Here is a 20,249-nt window from a genome sequence, read left to right on the forward strand (position 1 = left end):
TCCTTATCTAAGGAAGGATATACTTGCCTTAAAGATGGTGCAGCAAAGGTTCACTAGATTAATTCATGGGATGAGAGGGTTGTCCTATGAGGTGAGGTTGAGTAAAATGGACCTATACTCTCTGGAGTTCAGGAGAATGAGAGGTGATCTAATTGAAACATATAAGATTCTGAGGGGGCTTGACAGGGTAGATGTTGAGAGGTTGTTTCCCATGGCTGGAGAGTCTAGAACTAGGGGGCATAGTCGCAGGATAAGGGGTCGGCCATTTAAGACTGAGATGAGGAATTTCTTCACTCAGAGGGTTGTGAATCTTTAGAATTCTCTACCCCGGAAGGCTGAGGATGCTGAGTCATTGAATATATTCAAGGCTGAGATAAACAGATTTCTGGACTCTAGAGGAATCAAGGGATATGGGGATCAGGCAGGAAAGTGGAGTTGAGGTTGAAGATCAGCCATGATCTGATTGAATGGGGGAGCAGGCTCGAGGGGCCATGTGGCCCACTCCTGCTCCTATTTCTTATATTCTTATAATTACACATATACTCAGGGTCACACTCATGATACAATGTACCAGAGAATTCACTGGGTCACAGGTTTCGAGCTCGAGGGGATTGGCTGGCCAAACCTTGTTGAATTCTGAAGTATCTATTCTAACACCCCTCTTTATATACCTTTCTTTCACTCTGGCTGCATGAGAATCCGTATGTTTCAAAGTATTACCTCATCCAATTAGCTGGACTTCAGTTTTGACAAGAATAACTCCCATAACTCGACTCACACTCCCCAATTTTCCAGATTTATGGCAGGTGCCTTTTCAAGGCTGGAACTAACAGAGACAGTTTTGTTGCCTCTGCTGAATCTCTTATCAGCAAAGACTGTCCCTGCTTGCTCGATGTCTGTGCAGTAACTTGTTATCAGCTGAAGCTCTCTGACTGGAATTCCTTTTAATTTAAACTGTCCTTCTAACAGAAGCTTATTTAACAGGCAAAAGCCAGAAGTTAATATTAAGAATTAACCATTTCCTTACTGCACTATTCAAAGAGCAGAGAGTTCTGCTGGCCAATATCCATCTTTGAAACAAGCAAACACGACCTAAAAACAGACATTCATCTCATTTGTTGTTTGTGGGATCTTGCTGTGTGTAATTGGCTGTTGTATATACGAACAATGATGGACAGGAAAAGACCAACTGGTCCATCCAGTCTGTCCCACACAACTGGTCCATCCAGTCTGTCCTACACAACTGGTCCATCCAGTCTGTCCCACACAACTGGTCCATCCAGTCTGTCCTACACAACTGGTCCATCCAGTCTGTCCTACACAACTGGTCCATCCAGCCTGTCCTACACAACTGGTCCATCCAGTCTGTTCTACACAACTGGTCCATCCAGCCTGTCCTACACAACTGGTCCATCCAGTCTGTTCTACACAACTGGTCCATCCAGCCTGTCCTACACAACTGGTCCATCCAGTCTGTTCTACACAACTGGTCCATCCAGTCTGTCCTACACAACTGGTCCATCCAGTCTGTTCTACACAACTGGTCCATCCAGCCTGTCCTACACAACTGGTCCATCCAGCCTGTCCTACACAACTGGTCCATCCAGTCTGTTCTACACAACTGGTCCATCCAGCCTGTCCTACACAACTGGTCCATCCAGTCTGTTCTACACAACTGGTCCATCCAGCCTGTCCCACACAACTGGTCCATCCAGTCTGTTCTACACAACTGGTCCATCCAGCCTGTCCTACACAACTGGTCCATCCAGTCTGTTCTACACAACTGGTCCATCCAGCCTGTCCCACACAACTGGTCCATCCAGTCTGTCCTACACAACTGGTCCATCCAGTCTGTTCTACACAACTGGTCCATCCAGTCTGTCCTACACAACTGGTCCATCCAGTCTGTTCTACACAACTGGTCCATCCAGCCTGTCCTACACAACTGGTCCATCCAGCCTGTCCTACACAACTGGTCCATCCAGTCTGTTCTACACAACTGGTCCATCCAGCCTGTCCTACACAACTGGTCCATCCAGTCTGTCCTACACAACTGGTCCATCCAGTCTGTTCTACACAACTGGTCCATCCAGCCTGTCCTACACAACTGGTCCATCCAGTCTGTTCTACACAACTGGTCCATCCAGCCTGTCCTACACAACTGGTCCATCCAGTCTGTTCTACACAACTGGTCCATCCAGCCTGTCCCACACAACTGGTCCATCCAGCCTGTCCTACACAACTGGTCCATCCAGCCTGTCCCACACAACTGGTCCATCCAGCCTGTCCCACACAACTGCTCCATCCAGCCTGTCCCACACAACTGGTCCATCCAGTCTGTCCTACACAACTGCTCCATCCAGCCTGTCCCACACAACTGGTCCATCCAGTCTGTCCCACACAACTGGTCCATCCAGTCTGTCCTACACAACTGCTCCATCCAGTCTGTCCCACACAACTGGTCCATCCAGTCTGTCCTACACAACTGGTCCATTCAGCCTGTCCTACACAACTGGTCCATCCAGCCTGTCCTACACAACTGGTCCATCCAGCCTGTCCCACACAACTGGTCCATCTAGTCTGTCCCACACAATTGCTCCATTCAGCCTGTCCCACACAACTGGTCCATCCAGCCTGTCACACACAACTGGCTGATCCAGTCTGTCCCACACAACTGCTCCATCCAGCCTGTCCCACACAACTGGTCCATCCAGCCTGTCACACACAACTGGCTGATCCAGTCTGTCCCACACAACTGCTCCATCCAGCCTGTCCCACACAACTGGTCCCTCCAGCCTGTCACACACAACTGGTCCCTCCAGCCTGTCCCACACAACTGGTCCATCCAGCCTGTCACACACAACTGGTCCATCTAGCCTGTCCCACACAACTGGTCCATCCAGCCTGTCACACACAACTGGTCCATCCAGCCTGTCCCACACAACTGGTCCATCCAGCCTGTCACACACAACTGGTCCATCCAGTCTGTCCCACACAACTGGTCCATCCAGCCTGTCACACACAACTGGTCCATCCAGTCTGTCCCACACAACTGGTCCATCCAGCCTGTCACACACAACTGGTCCATCCAGCCTGTCACACACAACTGGTCCATCCAGCCTGTCACACACAACTGGTCCATCTAGCCTGTCCCACACAACTGCGATGCCTTGGTCATCACAATGGGACAGAATTTGCTGTCAAAATAACGGTGAGGCTAATGGCTCACCATTATTTATTTATGCGTAAATGGAACAGCAACTTCCAGTGAGGGGCAGATGCGCGATAAATACGAATATCCAAAAGTTGCTGTCCGAGTTGCACTGCATCTCACTGTCTGCCTCATCAATGAAATGCATTGAATGGCGTGAAGTTGCTGTATTTGCGCGGTAGATACAAACTGAACTCACTACAGAAAGTTAAGTCTTGTCATTTCAAGCATAAGTACCCTTTTAACGACGTGATAATTGTTAATTATTGCCAATCAACTTCTCTGGCACTGAAAATTAACTATTACAAGTGTGGAGTTTCATTCCTTCAGGTATTAATTGTTGGAGATTTTTAAAATGTCAAATTTTAAATTTTAAATATTTTTTTACTTTTCCTTTCTGTCTCTTTTTTTTCTCTCTCCTAATCCAATCTTTGGGCATTTACTGCCTGAATTACTTTTTCGTAGTATGTCCCAAAACTTTGTAATTCCAGAACTGTTTCGGTGTTAAGAATCCCTCTTTCGACAACCAAAAGCTTCTGGGAGAAATCTCATTATCTGTAAAGGGGGTAAACTGGGTTTGAATCTCAAAGAATGGCCAGTCAATGCGGGATGTGCAGAGATTTCCATTGCTGACTGCCTATTGACCGAACCTTACATTTCAACCCAGAAGGATTCACTTTGTAACACTCCCTAAATGCATAATTCATTGCTCTATGTTCTAAACCACAATGCCAAGCTAATTCATTTTGTGGGGACCCCCCCTCTTCTGGCCTGAGCCAGCTAGGATACAATACATTTTATTAAAAGCTGTCCGTTGTTTTGAATTACAAGTGACAATAAATAGATTTTTGATCTCCAAATCACGTTCCCAAAATGTCAATATGATGAATTATATCAAATGACCGTGGATAGAATCATGGGATTTAACAGCATGGAAATAGGCCATTCAGCCCAATGTGATTGTGCTACCTCTTTAACTAGAGGTGTCCATTCCCATTTCCCTATATCCTTTTATATTCTTCCTTTTCAAATACTTGTCCAATTCCTGGCGGAACAGGCTCGAGAGGCTGAATGGCCTGCTCCTCTTCCTATGTCCCCTTTTAAAAACTATATTATAGTCTCATCCCCAATAACCACTTATGGTGAAGCATTCCTATATTCTAAGAACCACTTATGAAAAAAATTCTATTGACTTCCCTCTTTGTCCTCCTAGTAATAATCCTGAGTCAGTTCCCCGTTTGGTCACTTATTTGCCAACCAGTGGAAGTAACCTTTCATTCTTTACTCTCTCAAGACCTGTCATAATTTGAAAACCCCCCCACCTCCTTAATTTTCTCTGTTCTAGTAAATAAAAAGCCCAAATTTCTTGAGCGTGTACCAAAGAGAAAACTGTGAGATGATGGCATTGAATAAAAATGATTGTGCTCTTGTTATACTCACTGCAACTGACAAACCTGGGTCTTTGTCTTTGCCTTTCTTGCTCATTGGTAGTTTGTTCTTAATGAATTAAAACTGCATGTGACTGGCCCGACATTCTGGTCTGACATTCCTGGTTTCTTTCAGTGAACAAGGAATGATATCTAAAAGCTGCTCAAAGAAAGGTTTTTGGAATCGGGTTTCCCATGTAAAGTAACTTTAAGTCCCTTTCCTGTTCATCAAAGTCAGTTTACTTGCAACACTACAGGGAGACACGGTCACTCCCGTGCCCTGTGGGAGGTGTGCCGCTTTTAACCAGTGTTCCCTGTAGGCCTGGGAAGTATCAGATTGGCTCTGTAAACCAGCTCTCACACTTCTTTCTGCTGCTATTTGATAGTTCTCCTTCTTGCTCGCTCAGACCCGTTCGTCATCAACGAGCAACGGCCTCAACAGCTCTTGACTCCGGTTGGAACACGGTTCAAACTTAAGAAAAGAAAAAGACTTTGCGTTTGCACAGCACCTCCTCAGGACATCTCAAAACGCTTCACAGCCAATGAAGCACTTTCGAAGTGTGGTGACTGCGGTAATGTCGGAACAATACAGTGATATTTTGTATCAGGTTTGCGACCAAAGTTTGACTTTACCTTGCCCAATATTTCCCCCCTCCCAACATTTTTATAACATGTTTTATACTTTTATATTCACTTATAATTTACTACTGTTAAGATTGATTTTTAAAAAATTAAACAACATGGTGGGGATAATTTTGACTTTGGGTGACAGTGCAGAACAGGGGATATCGGATCAGTCGCTCATTATTCATCTCCACTGAAGAGGCTGGAAATAATTATAGGGAATGATGTATAACAAGGGGATCGATCCAATATCAGCCAAAGTCAAAATTACCTCCAGTGCCTTTAAATAATCAAACACTCGAACAATATGATCAAGTATAACATCCCCGCTTCTATGTGTCTATTTCTATTGCCTGATTGATTTTTTTTCCCCTTGAATTTCCTGTATGCTGGGAGCTACCAGCCTTGGCTTTGCAGTGGGAGGAAGTTAATAAGCAAAGAATGATTGGGCCTCCTTCAGGGAAGGAAAGAGGGGAGACCGAAGGTCAAAAAACTTTGAGCTGCATTGGTGCAGGCCTGGGAATCAGAGGATCACAGACTGATACAGCACAAAAGGAGGCCATTGGGCCCATCGTGCCTGTGCTGGCTCTTTGAAAGAGCTATCCAATTAGCCCCACTACCCTGCTCTTTCCTCATAGCCCTGCAAATTTAACCTCTTCAAGTATTTATCCAATTCCCTTTTAAAAGTTACTATTCAATTTTCTTCCACCGCCCTTTCAGGCAGCGCATTTCAGTTTTTTTTTTATTCGTTCATGGGATGTGGGCGTCGCTGGCGAGGCCGGCATTTATTGCCCATCCCTAATTGCCCTCGAGAAGGTGGTGGTGAGCCACCTTCTTGAATCGCTGCAGTCCGTGTGGTGACGGTTCTCCCACAGTGCTGTTAGGAAGGGAGTTCCAGGATTTTGACCCAGCGATGATGAAGGAACGGCGATATATTTCCAAGTCGGGATGGTGTGTGACTTGGAGGGGAACGTGCAGGTGGTGTTGTTCCCACTTGCTTGCTGCCCTTATCCTTCTAGGTGGTAGAGGTCGCAGGTTTGAGAGGTGCTGTCGAAGAAGCCTTGGCGAGTTGCTGCAGTGCATCCTGTGGATGGTACACACTGCAGCCACTGTGCACCAGTGGTGAAGGGAGTGAATGTTTAGGGTGGTGGATGGGGTGCCAATCAAGCGGGCTGCTTTATCTTGGATGGTGTCGAGCTTCTTGAGTGTTGTTGGAGCTGCACTCATCCAAGCAAGTGGAGAGTATTCCATCACACTCCTGACTTGTGCCTTGTAGATGGTGGAAAGGCTTTGGGGAGTCAGGAGAGGAGTCACTCGCCGCAGAATACCCAGCCTCTGACCTGCTCTCGTAGCCACAGTATTTATATGGCTGGTCCAGTTAAGTTTCTGGTCAATGGTGACCCCCCAGGATGTTGATGGTGGGGGATTCGGTGATGGTAATGCCGTTGAATGTCAAGGGGAGGTGGTTAGACTCTCTCTTGTTGGAGATGGTCATTGCCTGGCACTTATCTGGCACGAATGTTACTTGCCACTTATCAGCCCAAGCCTGGATGTTGTCCAGGTCTTGCTGCATGCGGGCTCGGACTGCTTCATTATTTGAGGGGTTGCGAATGGAACTGAACACTGTGCAATCATCAGCGAACATCCCCATTTCTGACCTTATGATGGAGGGAAGGTCATTGATGAAGCAGCTGAAGATGGTTGGGCCTAGGACACTGCCCTGAGGAACTCCTGCAGCAATGTCCTGGGGCTGAGATGATTGGCCTCCAACAACCACTACCATCTTCCTTTATGCTGGGTATGACTCCAGCCACTGGAGATCATAACAACTCGCTGCGTAAAAAAAAATTCTCCTCATCTCCCCCTTTGGTTCTTTTGTCAATTACCTTAAATCTGTCTCCTCCGGTTACCGACCTCTTCTGATGCATGTCCTGGGGAAACTAATGAGAACTGGAAGAAATGAAATAAATTTAACAGGAATGTAAATTAAGAAAGATGAAAAAATAAAAGTTTATGTAAATATAAGACCACGTAAACTAATCATACCCATGCTCAACGAAGATCGCACGCTTAAAAAAGTAACACAGAATATCGAGGGGATGTTTGCAATTATTTATGTTAAAATGGTGGGAGAATATCTCCCAAATGGCACAGACTCCTCATGTTAAGGTCATTCAGGGTAGGTTTATATTGAAGCAGTTTCCACTTTGTACCGATGCTAAAGTTAAAGCGGAAAGTTGGGGGTCAAGGCACGACCTGACTGAGGAGAGTGTTGATGGGAAAGCCCTTGCAGAGGGGTAGTCTCGCTCCACCTGAGGTATAACTTCAGTCTGGTGTCAAGCCAGATTGTAAAAAGTGCTAGCAGTTAAAATGTAACTGTGTAGAGGGCGCAGGTGGTAAGTTTGGACAGTGCAGACACTGCCACCTGCGCCCGCCTCATGGTTACATTTTAACTGCTGACAAGGCAGTTAGTATGCAGGTGCAGCAGGTGATCAAGAAGGCCAACGGAATGTTGGCTTTTATGGCTAGGGGGATAGAATATAAAAACAGGGAGGTATTGCTGCAGTTATATAAGGTATTGGTGAGACCGCACCTGGGATACTGCATACAGTTTTGGTATCCATACCTAAGAAAAGACATACTTGCTCTTGAGGCAGTACAAAGAAGGTTCACTCGGTTAATCCCGGGGATGAGGGGGCGGACATATGAGGAGAGGTTGAGTAGATTGGGACTCTACTCATTGGAGTTCAGAAGAATGAGAGGCGATCTTATTGAAACATATAAGATTGTGAAGGGGCTTGATCGGGTGGATGCGGTCAGGATGTTCCCAAGGATGGGTGAAACTAGAACTAGGGGGCATAATCTTAGAATAAGGGGCTGCTCTTTCAAAACTGAGATGAGGAGAAACTTCTTCACTCAGAGGGTGGTAGGTCTGTGGAATTTGCTGCCCCAGGAAGCTGTGGAAGCTACATCATTAAATAAATTTAAAACAGAAATAGACAGTTTCCTAGAAGTAAAGGGAATTAGGGGTTACGGGGAGCGGGCAGGAAATTGGACATGAATTTAGATTTGAGGTTAGGATCAGATCAGCCATGATCTTACTGAATGGCGGAGCAGGCTCGAGGGGCCGATTGGCCTACTCCTGCTCCTATTTCTTATGTTCTTATATTCCCGTAACTACACATTCACAGAGCTACCTGCTGGGCAGTGGGGTATCAGTTCCAGTGAGACCGAATAAACAAGGTACTTCCTGGCTGAAACCCGCAGTGCACCCACCAGGCCCAGGCTGGCAGCTGCAGTATAAACGCAGTGTAAGAATTCTGATACTTCTGGGCATTATTGGGAGTATGTTTCTCCAGAAACTCCATGTTACCATTTCCAACAAAATCAGTTTTACTGCCAAACCTCTTCCAGAAATAGAGGGTAATTTTGCATTAATTACAACAACTGCAGAAAGTCTGACTGATACGAACGCACGGGGGTTAATTTTTCACTGAAGTCATCGGAAATAAAAATCGGGAAAGATGTAAAACGGGCTGCCGATTGGCTATCGCCCGTTTTACGCCAACGCACAAAGTCAAAATTAACCCCTGCTGTTTTGGTCCAAGATTTGCCAAAGCTTTGCCAGCAAAAATAGATGGGATGATACTGAGGTTTCAATCTCCAACTTCCTGAATGATGCTTCTGAATCTCTGTTTTCAACAAATACCCAACAGAAGACAGCATGAGCAACCCTCGGAATGATGACCCCACACCATTTGCCTGCACAACAACGGTGACTATACTTCGAAAACAACTTCTGAGGGTGTGAAAGGAGCTACGTATATGTGAATCATTCTTTCTTTATGTCCACTGAGGCTCAGTGGGTCGCATTCTCGCCTCTGAGTCAGGAGATTGTGGGTTCAAGTCCCACTCCAGAGACTCGAGCACAAAATCTAGGCAAAAATTCCAGCGCAGTACCAAGGGAGTGCTGCATTGGCGGCCTGCCCTCTCAGGTGGATGTAAGAGATCCCATGAGCGGGGGAGTTCTCCCTGGTGTCATGCGCAATATTTATCCCTCAACCAACACCACTAAAACAGATTATCTCATCATTATCATATTGCTGTTTGTGGGATCTTGCTGTGCCATGTTTCCTACATTACAACAGTGACTACACTTCAAAAAAGTATTTCATTGGCTGGAAACTGCTTTGAGGTGGTGAAAGGCACTTTCTAAATCCAAGTTCGTTCTTTCTTATCATAAGTTTTAAAAAGATTACAACTGAAAATGTAAAATCAATGGTCATTTTTCACTGTGATAAGGACTTCACCAATCAGTGAACATATTAATGGTTTGCAACAGGACTTAGTCAACATTTGAATGATCACAAATAACCCCTGAAAATTCTAATTGGCTACAAAAGAGAGGAAATCACAAACAAACAGAAATCTGAGTTCAGTCTGTCTTCTTTGTCCCCTCAGTTAATCCATCATTTTCAAACAATCCTTTTACTTTGCAAATGTGAATCTCTCAGGGATTCCTGACTGAAATGTTGCCAGTGTATTTTAGAGTTTAACAAATATACACATTGCAATTTTAATGAGAATGGGTTATGACCCTGCTCCCCCACCAGCACTGTCAATTTTCTCCTCTCCTCTGTTGGAAGTTCTCACTCAGTTCTACGGTCATTGGCAACCCTCCAATTCTTCACCCATCCTTCACGTGCCTCGAGATACCAAGAATGTTGGAAAACAATTTGAGATTGGGACGGGGTGGGGTGGGGTGGGGGGGGGGCCATCGCAGCCAAGCCTGATTCTTAAACTTTCCTAGGAAGGATCACTGGATATTGGCTGATTTTCTCTTTCCCCAAGACCAGGGTCATTTCCTCACCCTCGGGATGTGGGCAAGGCTGGCCTTTATTGTCCATTCCTGGTTGTGAGTTTTGATACTGGGCCACTTCAGAGGGAAGTTAAGGGGGGTGATTTTAAACCCCAAGAACGGGTGGGTTGGGGGGCGGGTGGGAGTTGAAAATAGTTTGGTTTTTTTTGGGTCGCGACCGCAAAATTTTCGGTCTTTGCATTCCCAGCGGGAAAGCCTGTGCTTTTCCGTGCCGACGTTAAACCCAGAAAAAACCAACTATTTTCAACTCCCACCCAGCCCCAACCCACCCGTTCTTGGGGTTTAAAATCACCCCCTAATAGTCAACCATGTTAACTGGGGTTACATGTAGGCCAGAGCAAGTAAGGTCGGCAGGTCCTCTTTCCTAAAGGACATTAGTGAACCAGTTGGATTTTTATGACAATCCGACAGCTTCATGGTCACTTTGACTGACACCAGATTTTTATTTCCAGATTTTTTTTTGACACTGAATTCTCAAACTGCCATGATGGGATTTCATCTTATAATCTCTGGATTATTAGTCTCGGCCTCTGGATTACTAGTCCAGAAACATAGCCATTACACTACCGTGCCCCTTGAAGCTGGAGCCAACTGATAGTGCTGTTCTTGCAATGACCAACCATCTCAGCACTGGTCCAAATGGCTCAGTTGCAGACTGGCTTCACCAACTAAGCAATCAGGGGATGTGTTGGATTACAACAGTTCTAATAATAAAAAATTTTTTTTTTACCGTGAATGAAATCTTTAAACACGCATTTAATATGTAAAATTGTCCTTTTTTTGGTGAATTTTTTGTGAGCATCGGTGATGGGGAATTGGACCTTTTTTACACTGTTTGACTCTGCTGCTAAAGTAAATTAAAAACAAAACAAATAATATCTAATGCTGTAACAAGGAAACCTTGTAACCTGGAAATCTAACTGGTGGGTTTAGGTTTGAATGTCCAGAGTCAGAATCAGAACTCCACTTGCCTGATTGGGTACTTTGAATCTAAAAAGGAGGCTGTTCATTAACTGGTTAAGATGTTCCACGATACAGCATAAAATTCAGGAGTGCAACATGACCTTTCCCTGAGACCATGAGAGAAATGGCAGCTAATTAGAGATTCTTGTTCCAGTTCAGGGTTGCAACTTTATCTGAACTTTCACTGTAACCAAAGCCTGAGGCACATACTCACTGACAACACCATGACGGAGATTTATGTCCATCTCGTGATCAGGCCCAATTCCACTATAACCAACCAAAATCTTCTTCCCTACAATTAGCTACAGATATATGCCCAAGGGTTGAACTGGGACTCGATAGAGCCTCAGGTTGCAAACTCTAGTTGGATATATTCCAGAAGCTTTAATCACACGCCCTCCTGCCTCCAACTGCCCCTGCCTTCGCTCTGCTGCCATTGGTCGCCTGACATGTCCATCCTTTTGGCGCATACTGCCTTCCTACGGCCAATTGGAAAGCGCACAGACTCTTCATTATACGATTGGATGATTCTTGACTCTCAGTCAAATGGCCTTTTCCTTCAATGTACGGGAGATTAATCTTTAATTCCTGGAGACGCCAGGACAACTCGGGAGGGTTGACCACTCTAATGGAGCCTGCTGTACAAACGTAACTTTAGAACAGAACTTCCCTGTTTTAGTCAAAGGCACAACATAAATTTCTCTGGGTATTGAAACTCTGCCCGTGTTATCTTACGATGCTGTCATTTAATCTTTTGAGCAGCCACTCCTAAGTTCAGGCTTTGAAAGAGTCATAAAAACTTCATGCAGGGTTTAAAAACTTGCCTCAGCTATAAAGCCACGTTGTAATGTCGGTTCACGAGGAAAGGTTTGTGGCGATAAATGATATCAAACTGCTTTAATACCATTTAACTGTGAGAGCCGGTGAGTTATCACTTCTGGAGGGCCCTTAGTTTAACTGGTTTAGTTCGTGGCCTTACAGCTGAAAAGCCTGGTGCTAAAATAACACATGATTTATTGTTCAGCCACTTCTGGCACCACAGCAAGAACTTTCTGCGATCTCCAATACATAATAAAACAAGTTTTTGAATTATCACAAGTTGTCAGAGGACTTCCACTTCTAGCACAATTCAAATAAAGTGTTGCTTCATTGCAATGCGTCCAATGACTGACAAGATCACAGAGGGATGAATGTCAGGTAATGAGGGGGGGCTACAAGGCATCGGCCAAGAGGTTCTTGAGGAGGCTTTGTGCTGATGATTGATACAAGCACCAAGATAAACATTGCATGAATGTGACACAAGGGTCTCGCATTTCCTTTCCCACTGCCAAGCATTTATTTTCTGCTCAGGTTTTTCATTTTCCTATGGTTTTACAAAATGTGGAGAAATCCCTCGAGTATCGAAGATTAAGGGGTGATCTAATCGAGATGTTTAAGATGATTAAAGGATTTGATAAGGTAGATAAAGAGAAACTATTTCCTCTGGTGGGGGGAGTTCAGAACAAGGGGGGCATAATCTTAAAATTAGAGCTAGGCCGTTCAGGGGTGATGTCAGGAAGCACTTCTTCACACAAAGGGTGGTGGAAATCTGGAACTCTCTCCCCCCAACAAGCTGTTGAGGCTGGGGGTCAATTGAAAATGTCAAAACTGAGATTGATAGATTTTTGTTAGGCAAGGGTATTAAGGGTTAGGGAACCAAATGGAGTTAAAATATAGATCAGCCATGATTTAATTGAATGGCGGAACAGGATTGAGGGGCTGAATGGCCTATTTCTGTTCCTATGATCCTACAAGGCACAGAGATGGCAATGGTGCGGGATGGGGGAGGGAGGGACGAGAACATAATCGGGAAAAGGCAACTTCCAGATTAGGGTCTGTTTCAACTCATCCAAAGGGTTAAGTGGAGATCATTTGACAGTCTCTGTGTCGACAGAATCAACTAATGACCCATTTTCCTCCTACTGGCCGAGCCCTCAAGCTACAAGATTAGAAAACACTGATTAAGGAAGATGCCCACCGGCTGGAAGCCTCTCGAGGTAAAAGCAGCCTTTCTACGGGAGAAAAAGAATGAACAAAGAAACCTAACAAAGCGACCGAAACAGAACAAAGTTTTAAATCGGGGCTTCTTGGCCAGCTCGATCTGAAAAGCAAAGAAACCCACAATGATAAATTACGTTTTAAAAAACAAGGACATGTAGAAAGCGGAGAATTAAATTACACCCAAAATGTTTGTGTTTTTTTTTTAATTCCGAAAGAGGGAGAAGAGCCAGAACCTCACACAGGTCGTTTCCACTGCCACGGTGACCAGCCCAAACGGTGCGGCTGATGTTTTCATGATGTGAACAAAAAAAAAAGTTTGACGAATGTTTTTTCAATAAAAAGGGAGTCTTTAAAATGGACAGTAATATTTACACCAAACATGCAAGTTTGATAAGTGGTTTATTTTCAAATGAACATAAGTTGTGTTCCCAGCACACGCCCCCCTGAGAGTGATTACACATGCCTCCTCAAAAGTGCTTTTTTGAAATTCATTCTTGGGATATGGCTGTCGATCACATGGCTAACATTTATTGCCCATTCCTACAACAATAACAACTACTACTACTACAACTACTACAACTACTACTTGCATTTATATAGCACTTTTAACGGAGTAAAGCATCCCAAGGGGCTTCATAGGAGTGTTAGCAAACAAAATTTGGCACCAAGCCACATAAGGAGATATTAGGTGACCAAAAGCTTGGTCAAAGAGGTAGGTTTTAAGAAGCGTCTTAAAGGAGGAGAGGGAGGTAACGAGGCAGAGAGGTTTAGGGAGGGAATTCCAGAGCATAGGGCCTAGGCAGCTGAAGGCACGGCCGCCAACGGTGGAGTGAAAGGAGTCAGGGATGCACGAGAGGCCGCAATTGGAAGAACGCAGAGTTCTCGGAGGGTTGTAGGGCTGGAGGAGGTTCCAGAGATAGGGAGGGGTGGGGCGAGGTCATGGAGGGATTTGAACGAAAGGATGAGAATTTTAAATTCGATATGTCGCTGGACCAGGAGCCAATGTAGGTCAGCGAGCACAGGGGGTGATGGTGCGAGTTAGGATACGGGCAGCAGAGTTTTGGAACTAAAGTAGCAAACAGGAGGTTTTCAATGAACGGACTCTGTGCAGAGTCCTGAATATTCCATTGACGAAGACATAACAGTTTGAATTTAATGAATACATTGGTGCAATGCGATTTGATCAATGCGGAAAAGAAACTTCATTGGGGCGAATTAATTACAGAATTTCAAATAGCTGCCAGATCACTAAACAGGCTGAAAAACTGTTGAGAAAGGAACCCTTTCACTTTAAAGAGAAGTCATCCCTGTGCACCAATGGGACAACATCGCCACCGTCACCCCAGAGACTCTCCACGTTCTCACTGCAGCACATCCCAGTTACTGAGGAGGTAATTTAGAAGGGCCATTTTTTTTGGGGCCTCATTTGATTTCAAACATATGCAAAGCAAGGCTTTGTTTAATGGAGACAATCTGATAAGATAATTGCATTTCCCCATGTGTCCCAATTAACAGGCCTCCACAGTAACGTGCGATAACTCTGCTGACAGGAGAACAGGGGATACATGTCATATGGATTTAAATATCTTTTATGAATCTGCCTTGAATATACAGGGGCAGCGTGTTTGTCATTAAAAAAAAAAGGCATATGGAGGCGTGATTCAAGAGTTTACAATCCTAAAGGGATTAATCTGGTTGCTTGGGGGAAGTTCTTTGTGCAAGAGCAGAAGAGAGCTCGGCGCATGATTTTAAAACCAAGTGATATTACTTAAGGAGTGACTTCTTCAAGCCTTGTATATTTAAGTCAGCCGTGGCTCAGTTGATAGCACTCTCCCCTCTGAGTCAGGAAGATGTAAATTCAAGTCCCACTCTAGAGATTGTGCACATAATCCAGGCTGACACTCCCAGTGCAGTACTGAGGGAGTGCTGCACTGTCGGAGGTGTCGTCTTTCGGATGAGATGTTAAACCGAGGCCTCGTCCGCCCTCTCAGGTGGACGTAAAAAAATCCCACAGCACTGTTTCAAAGAAGAGCAGGGGAGAGCTTCCTGGCCAAAATTTACCCTCTCTATCAACATCAGTAAAACAGTGGCTTTGGGACGTCCAGTTTCACAGTCAAGGACTTTTTTTGCTCTTCCTTCCTCTTGCTCTCACAAGAAAATGGTAAAAACAAAACCTCAAAATCCATTGACATTCACTGAAATCTAAAAAGATTATTTGTAAGTTTATTTAGAGATTATTAAAGATTATTTTGTGTAAATGGTTTCCCTTACTATTTCACACAATCTTAACCTCTTGAGAGTCAGTAATTTATTGTCTTCCCATTGAACTGCATTTTTATTTCCTGTTTTCTATTGTGAATGAGATGCTGAGATGTCAGTCACAGAACCTTTAATGAAGACCAGTTGGCTTTTGGGTACTGCCAGTTACGAGATGATAAGAGCACAGATAAAGTATTGGGAAAGAAATAAGTTGGTGCTGTTGTGGGAAATCACCACTCGGAGTCAGACTTAAAGATTCAACATGCAGTTTATTGAACAAAGCTTTGGGAGGGGTGCTTGGCACCCCGCAGTGCTCGCAGTCAACTTCTCAATTTAAAATGGCCGCTGAGCTTCTTTTATACATTCCAAAGAGTCGACAAGTACAGACATTTAGCAGTTATTACATCATCAGCCTTGGTTAGTTACACATTAGCCAATTATTCCCCACTAGCAACAATTGACCTCCAATCACATTCCTTTAAAAAACAACCGTTATCGAGAACATATTGTTTCGGTTCCGCTTTATCTTAAGCTGACCATCTGGACCTCGCGGTCTGGTTTTTGTCTGTTCCGTAGTTTTTATACAATAACAGGATGTAGCTCAAGGTTAGTTCGTTGTGGAATGTCTATGCCTAAGTCAGCACATTTTAATGTCTTTCCACAGAGTCCATTTTGTTCCACAGAGTCCATTTTGTTCCACAGAGTCCATTTTGTTCCAGATAACCATCTCACTTTTACTCCAACAGTGTAAATGTGTTACCGTCTCATAATTAATGTATTAAAGGACACTATTCTCCTCACAATGTACTTGGCATAATTTTTTGTTTATTTGGGGGGAGCAAGAAGACCCAGATGACGCGTAACGTGACACGTAACACGACGATGCATTTTGCAGTGATTTACATCACGGAGTCATGTACTTGTAAACAAAGGGCTAAATTTTCTTTGTCAGTACTCGGCTGCAGAGTTTCACGCACCAGAAGATCCCACGGCACCGTTTCGAAGAGGAGCAGGGCAGTTCTCCCCGGTGTGCTGGTCAATATTTATCCCTCAACCAACATCAGTTAAAAAAAAAACAGGTTATCTGGTCATTATCACAATGCTGTTTGTGGGATCTTGCTGTGCACAAATTGGCTGCAGTGTTTCCTACATTACAACAGTGACTACACTTCAACAAGTGCTTCATTGGCTGTAAAGCGCTTTGGGACATCCTGAGGTCGTGAAAGGCGTTATATAAATGCAAGTCTTTCTTTCAGTAGCACAGATCATGCATTTAAACTACTCAAAGTGGGAATAGTCTGGATGTTGGGCGGTTCTTCTTTTCCCAGAGAGTAGTGAGCCTCTGGAATGTGTTGCCGGCTCATGTGGTGAGTGCCGACTCTCTGCCTTCAAGAGGGAGCTGGACCGGTTCTTGTCTGGGACACAGATCGCATCGTATAGAAGGTAAATGGATTAACGGTTATCGTATGCATGGTCAATTTGATCTCCTGGAATGGTTTCGATCGCCTGAGGGGGGGGTCGGAGAAGAATTTTTCCAGGTTTTTTTTCCCCTTGTTGGCCCTGGGTTTTTTACATTTTTCTTTTGCCTCTCCCAGAAGATTATGTCTGGCTGCCGGGGCAAGGAGTAGAAAGTGTCTAGTCACGATGCTCCAGGCATCATGAGTGTGGGGCAGGCTTGATGAATCAGTTGGTCTTTTCCTGCCCAGAAAAGAAATATCAGGAATTGGGGTGCACACTGCCCAGTTTTTCGTTTGTTAATTTTGTCCGAAAAGCTCATACTTTTATCCGTCAAGGAAGTACCTCTTTAACAAAGACCAAAGCAACTCAGGTACTTGTGATTTAGTGTTAAATTCCAGTTTTACACTGTCTAGACTAGCCTTGTTTCATGCAGTGGTACGCACTCAGACTGAAGTGCAAAAAAGTTTCTATTGTCCTTTTCTATTGGTCTGCCTTGGCTGTAGGGTTACCAACTCTGGTTGGACGTATTCCTGGAGACTTCATCACACGACCGCTTGCTCCCACCCCCGCACTCCCACCATTGGTAGCCTGACATGTCCATCCTCATGATGCCCTGCCTTCCTACACCAATCGGAAAGCGAATTGACTCTTCATTACCCGATTGGGTGATTCTTCACTGTCCGACAAATAGCCTTTATTCCCATTTCTGATATTTTCTTTAACTAATAAAGAAAAGCGCTCAAAGAAAATCTTTTTAAAACACAATTTTTCAATGCCCCTCTGATTTATCTCCGGGGTTTTGCTGGCAGCAGTGTCCTGGGGATCAGTCTTCAATTCCTGGAGACTCCAGGGCAGTCCTGGAGAGTTGGCGACCCTATTTGGCTGCCATTTCAAACCAGGCAAATCAAATTTACGAAACAATATTGTCTGTAAATCCTACATGTGGTTTTACAAAAAAAAATTACTGGTATTGAGTTTCATTAAAATATCTGCTTACAACAAAAGGAAAATTGCCTTTCCGACCCGAGGAAAGTTGATATTTGAGTTAGTAATCTTACTGCTGGTTTTTCCTTGCTTCTATTTAATGCAAACATCGTAACCTTTATGAAAGGGCCGGGATAAACAAGGGAAGAGCATGTGGTGTGGAATTAATTTTTAATAGTTTAAATGGAACCTTATATGGTCCTAGATAAAGGATACAATTTCTGTTTTGTGATACTTCAGTACCTGCCTTTAAAGCTCGGTACTGCAGCACTCACTCAGCCGTAACGTGTTTTGGCTGCTGGCTCCAAGTTTTTCTAATTACAATCCCACACAGGCACTTACAGTGATCCGGGTTTCGTGTTTCCTGCTCCTTCCCCGCTGGAAGCAAGCACAGCTGAGATGCCGTGCAATAGCTGATGCCTGAGTGACACAGGACTGAATACAGCAGGAGGACTGAGGGCAATCTGTTTCTGAAAGCTCCGTTATTTGATAACATCCAAAGCACACACGCAACATGAACACCATTGCCATGGCTCAGTGGGTAGCACTCTCACCTCTGAGTCAGCAGGTCATAGGATCAAGTCCCCACTCCAGAGACTTGAGCACAGAAACAGGCCATTTGGCTCAACTAGTTTATGCCGGTGTTTATGCTCCACACGGGTCTCCTCCCACCCTACTTCATCTCATCCTATCAGCATATCCTTCTATTCCTTCCTCCCTCACGTACTTATCTAGCTTCCCCTTAAATGCATCCAGACTATTCGCCTCAACCACTCCTTGTGGAAGCAAGTTCCACATTCTCACCACTCTCTGGGTAAAGAAGTTTCTCCTGAATTCCTTATTGGATTTATTGGTGACTATCTTGTTTTGGACTCCCCACAAGTTGAAACATCTTCTCAACGTATCTGAACATACAGGAAAGGACCAGTTGGTCCATCGAGCCTGTCCTGTCCCAGCATGGCGTAGCTTCCACACTCATCACCATTACCCCCTAGCCCCCCCTCACCTCCCCTCCCCCCCCCCCCCCCCCTCACCTCCCCTCTCCCACACGCAGTCACACAATCTCTTGGGGGAAGCAAAAAAAAACAAAGATTCAAAAAAAAAACGTAGGCCAATTGACAAGAAAACGCTGGAAAATTCCTCTTCGACCCCTGAAAGTAATCAAGTTCCAGGAGGCCATGGTGATACACTTTTACAAATGAAATAGAGACTGTAAAATTGTCTCACCCAATGGGTTGCAGTCACTGTTACAATGAGCAGCAGCTGTAATATTAATACAAATCGATAATATTTTTAAAAGAACATTAGCGAGGAAGAGTTGAGACACCATTGTGAAATGAGTGCACCAGCCATGGCACAACGTCGCTGTAGCCAATCACGGTGCCACAGTTTGGCTACTCGGGGGCCATAAATACAAGATAGTCATTAATAAATCCAATAAGGAATTCAGGAGAAATCTCTTTCCCCAGAGAGTGGTGAGAATGTGGAACTCGCTACCACATGGAGTGGTTGAGGCGAATAGAACAGATGCATTTAAGGGGAAGCTAGAAAAGTATATGAGGGAGAAAGAAATAGAAGGATATGCTGATAGGGTGAGATGAAGTAGGGTGGGAGGAGGCTCGTGTGGAGCATAAACACCGGCATGGACCAGTTGGGCTGAATGGCCTGTTTCTGTGCTGTAAAACTCTACGTAATTCTTAAGATGATTAAAATCAGCGGAGATGTGTCAGATGGGTGTTGGATATTCAATTACATTCTGCCTTGCTGTAAGAGTATCTCCAGCATATTTAAAACAGTTTCAAAAGATTGTATGGGATTCCTTTCATTGCTAGTCTTTCAAATCTCTGTCATCTTCTGTCCATCACTCACTGTCCTTGCTGAGAACACTGAGAATGGAAACTGTCACAAAGGCTGTCTTGTCCACTGGTCTTTCATTCTATTTTCCTTTTCTTTCACAAAAATATTTGAGTGTATTTTGTGTTTGCCGAGGTGAGCAGCGTTATGCTGCAGGATGGAATATATCGCCCGTTCTGTACGGGTTTCTCAGTCAGTGCTTGTTTCATGTATAAAGGAATATCCTTTCCATGCATCACTGGATAACTGGAGGTAAAACTCCCCAACTCTGCCCACAACAATGTGCCTTAATCCCAGCCTGGAATCAGCCTCTTATTGTATCTAAATGAACATACTTAAGAAAAGACATACTTGCTCTCGAGGCAGTACAAAGAAGGTTCTCACTCGGTTAATCCCGGGGATGAGGGGGCGGACGTATGAGGAGAGGTTGAGTAGATTGGGACTCTGCTCATTGGAGTTCAGAAGAATGAGAGGCGATCTTATTGAAACGTATAAGATTGTGAAGGGGCTTGATCGGGTGGATGCAGTAAGGATGTTCCCAAGGATGGGT

This window comes from Heptranchias perlo, chromosome 1 (assembly GCF_035084215.1).
Source record: "Heptranchias perlo isolate sHepPer1 chromosome 1, sHepPer1.hap1, whole genome shotgun sequence".
NCBI classification, from domain to species: domain Eukaryota; kingdom Metazoa; phylum Chordata; class Chondrichthyes; order Hexanchiformes; family Hexanchidae; genus Heptranchias; species Heptranchias perlo.